The 4,404-nt window shown below is 26.7% G+C and overlaps 1 protein-coding gene and 1 long non-coding RNA gene across 2 annotated transcripts in view; one reads left to right on the top strand and one right to left on the bottom strand.

Moving 5' to 3' along the window:
• Positions 1–2,430, top strand: part of LOC139425752 (uncharacterized) — a 14,373-nt gene extending 11,943 nt beyond the window's left edge. The window contains exon 3 of the long non-coding RNA XR_011636901.1: positions 2,353–2,430. This is a non-coding gene — a long non-coding RNA (uncharacterized lncRNA). The remainder of the gene's footprint in view (positions 1–2,352) is intronic.
• The window catches only part of LOC107449486 (astacin-like metalloprotease toxin 5), a 53,630-nt gene that overhangs the window by 48,415 nt on the left and 811 nt on the right, over positions 1–4,404 (bottom strand). The window lies entirely within an intron of this gene.

Here is a 4,404-nt window from a genome sequence, read left to right as displayed (position 1 = left end):
AGCAATTTTAATGGCCAGTAGTGTATATATATATATATGTGTGTGTGTATATATATATGCCTCGAGAAATTTTCCTTCTAAGAAAAAGACCAAAACACGCATTTTTTCTTCGAAAGTGATTTAAATTGTTTATTAAAATATAGTTATAATATTTAAATTTAGATAAATATTATATTAACAATTATATATTATATTATATATTAAATTATAAATTAAAATCCCATTATTAATTGTAATTTTAAATTATATCATTAATTATCAATTTCTCTAAAGAAACTAGCATATAAGAAAAATGCTTGGCACAACAAAGCATCTATACCTTGACAGTCTTAACCTTTCTTGACAAATAAATTTAATTTATGTAACATCATATATATGAAATTTAATTTTATAATCGTTGTTGAAAAACTTACCTAATTTTAAGTTTACTACTATCAATATTCAAATCCGTAGCTGTGTAATTTTGACCTAATACCGAAGACAAAGGAACTTCTGGATCAAGTACTGGGAGAAATTTGCCTTCGTGGAGGACGTTTTAATGGAACTAACCGCGCCTGAAAACTGCGCCGAAGAAAACATTCCGAAAAAATTCTTTTGCTGCTTATTATAGTACAATTAAAAGCCTGCCTAATAAACATATTTCTTGATTCATTATGTTTCAGTTGGCAGAAAATTTCGTGTAAAACGTGCCTTTTGAAACCTTTTTAAATGGAAAAAAATCAATAAATTCGAGGTAATTCGTGTTTTTTCTATAGAGTGTGCCACAATTGTACATAAAAATAATAATAAAATTTTAATTTATTTCAATTCCTTTTCAAATCCTAAAACTAATCATAAGTTGCTATAGCATATTGATTGTATAATTTTAAATAATATTAAAAAATTAAATAAAATTTTGTCAATTTTTAAAAAAATATTGAGTGAGATACGCGACAAGAAAATATCAACAAAGGTAGTCACGCATTATTCATGAAATTATAATGATTTATTTTTAACCAAATGCTTCGTTTTAAAGATGTTTTATAGGTTATTTTCCAGCCATCACTAGGATTCGAACCAGGGTCTCCTAAACGCTCTCCTGAGACACCACGATTTAAGAAAGATATTTTCTTGTAACTTTTTATAAGATTATTTAATTGATTTATTAATTATTTAATAGGTTTCTAAATGTTTACTAAACTATTGCTTTAAAATTTCAGACGCTACTTTGGCTCTTGAAAATCCTGATTTATATGATGGTGATATGGCTGGTATTGATTGACCTTTGGTAAGTATTGTTTTATAATTAAGTAATCACATTTTAAAAAAAAAATCGATTTAATAATTTACATCATCTACAAAAAAGTTAGATAACAAAATATCTTATTATAAAAAGTATCGAATGTATAAAATGTTACTCACTATTACCTCGTCGTTCTCCCTCACTATTTTTGTTGACTTGGAAAAGATATGAAAATAAAACGGCATTTTGAAATTAAAGAGCTAATGATCTAAAAAAAACGTTTAATAAACCTTAGAAATTAGGCATCTGTGTGGTTCAAAGTTCTACTTCTTAAGAAAGTAATGAAATTCTAACATTTTCTTACATAGTAAACATAATTTTAAATTTTTTTTTAAAATCGAAAAATCATTTTTTTTATGATTATTCTGTCTTATCTAAAGAAACGCAATTTAACATCAAACACATTTTTACTGTACTATTTTTTTAAATTCTACTATTATTTTAAGTATTGTTTAAATTTCTAATTGCATAATATATTCATTTTCTGTAAAATAATTATGAAGAAAACCACTTTATTTTTCAATAAAAACTTTATTTAGGCATTTTCAATAAAAGGTGTTTAACTGTCATCGACTCAGTCGTTTTAATACATCAATTAATTAATTAAATTCAATAACTAATTAAAAAGAATAAAAATATGTAGTGAAAATAAACAAAAAAAAATTGTATCGAGGTTTTTATCATTAACACTAGATGACTCTGATACATCTGTTTTAAAAAAATAAAGCATTTTATTACTTTAATTGTAGTCTACTTCTAACATTTGCCGCTAAGTTTCATATACATATTAGTTATAGAGATGTCAAGTTTATTATATAGGTAAATTAATAATAATTTTGCAACTAAGTAATAATAATAAAAATTACATAAAATAATGATAATAATAAATGTTTAAAAAAAATGTTACCATAATAAATTATGCACATATACATTATTTTATCTCAATAGACTTAATTTCAAATGTGTTAGTTACTTTATTGTAATCAATTTCAATTTCTTTCATTAATTTGATTTTATTGTGTAGTTTCAAGAAGTATTTGTTATCTTATTGAGCGAACAGTTTTTGTAAGGACATTGAACGAAACGCTATCGCTTCAATTAGGTATAGGTGGCCAAATGCGACAATTCCTTACTTCATAGACTCTTCTTTACGTAAAATACTGATTTATAAACAAATTCAAATTCTCTTTTAAATTATTTATCTGACTCATTTACCATCATAACGGCAATAGTATCCTTTTATATATATATTTTATGAAATAGTATAGATTTTACGTTTTGTAACTGCACTGTTAGAATTTTAATTCTAAAATTACGCTAAAATAACTGGCAACAGTATGTCTAACCAATTTACTTGAAACATTATGTTTAGGAACCTTTTTTTATCTTTACGGGTTTGAAAACGTTTAACGATTGGCATGGTTAAGAAATATAAGGATTTGTAACCATTCACTACTAGCATAGTTTCTGAACCGTTAAAATGAAATCTATCTGGGCATTGGAGTTACATTGAATTTAGGTTTTGTTAGCTTTTTTTCTGAGGTAATCGACTCTGTAGTTAGATTGCAGTTGAGTTGTTTTTGTTCAAGTGAACCGTGAAATGTAGCTGAACTAGTTAATCTAATGGTGCCATCTAACGTTAAAGAAAGGAAATACGTTTTTATTTTTTTCATTTTTAAAAAGGAAAGCAAACAAACTAATGCTGAAAAACTGCTGACACTCCTTTTTAAAACATTTCTAAGCTTGTATCTGATATAGAAAAAAAAATCTTCCTAGAGCAAAAAATGAAGAATTTCTTTTTCTGTTACTTGATTACAGGCCTAATTGTATAAGGATTTATTCTATTTCTTCAGTATTAAATTTAAACAAAATAAAGTCTTTATATATAGTTTTTAAGATCATATAGTGAATTTAGTTACATGTTTCTTGATTAATCTGAATTTTTTCAATAAAAAATCTTTGTCTGACTGAGTTGACGTCGCATACAAATTTGTATTTATAAACATGGTGCTACAAATTCACTCCGTAAATTCAGCTTCTGTGCCATACACTAATTGCTATAAGATTATTTGGTAACTGTTGTAGGGTTAGGCATCCGATGATGGAAAATAAGAAAAGGAAATCATCATCTTTATGATATAGCTTGACTTACAGCTTTAGAGGAATCGATACTCGTTGGCTTTAGGCCTAGTGGGTGTGGATAAATTTCTGGTAATGTAATAGCATTAACTGAAAACAGTAGATAAATGATTTTTGACAGTTTCTAGTTATTTGTTTGTTTTGGTTTAATTTGGTAAAATATATCTAAAATAAATTGCTATTTAACCATTTTCTTCAGGAAATTTTTCACAGTACTATTATATTGTATAGGTACAATAATACATGACAGCCCATGGAGGGCCAATGCCTACTGTGGGTCCAACTCAGTTTTCTTGACCTTGGGCTCTGGAGTGTAGGAGCAGATGTTCCGGTCAGGTGGTCAGCCGAACGCGGAACCCTCAGTGTTTAGTTCCCAGCATGCTTGGTACTATAAATAGTAAGTAAAAGGTTAAATACAGGCTATAAGAAACACCATAATTTACATTTTACACTTTTAAAACTGTAGTTAGTACTTAAAATTGAATAATTTATAAAAATGTTTTTTTCTTTTACAAATGAAAATGGTTTTATACTTGAAAGTGATAAATGCGTAAATATATGCTTCAACAATGTTACGCTATATTTACATAAAAAAATGCTGTTTCATTTTTGCTGAGGGAAAAAAACGTATTTTATGCAGCAGTAAAAGTGTATTTCGATGGGCGAGTATATGACTTATAATTTTTATTGAGAATCAATTCTGTTATAATTAGTGTTTTTTCTTTAATGTATTTAATGTTTTTATTGTTCTTAGCTTTGGTTTCTTCGTTTTCTTGCTTCTTCAAGTTGTTCTTTTTTTCTCCATTTTTTTCTCCATTTTTGAAGTGAATGTTACAATGCTACATAAACAGTGGTTTATTAAATTGTTTTATATTTATGAAGGTAGTAATGATTTCTTAATCATGAAAGCTATGAATAATTACCATAATAGCACCTGTGTTCGTTTTGTTCCATGAACAGACAAAAGGAACTATATCATACTC

The sequence above is a fragment of the Parasteatoda tepidariorum genome, chromosome 6 (assembly GCF_043381705.1).
Source record: "Parasteatoda tepidariorum isolate YZ-2023 chromosome 6, CAS_Ptep_4.0, whole genome shotgun sequence".
Lineage (NCBI taxonomy): Eukaryota > Metazoa > Arthropoda > Arachnida > Araneae > Theridiidae > Parasteatoda > Parasteatoda tepidariorum.
This window is presented reverse-complemented; position numbering and strand designations above follow the sequence as displayed.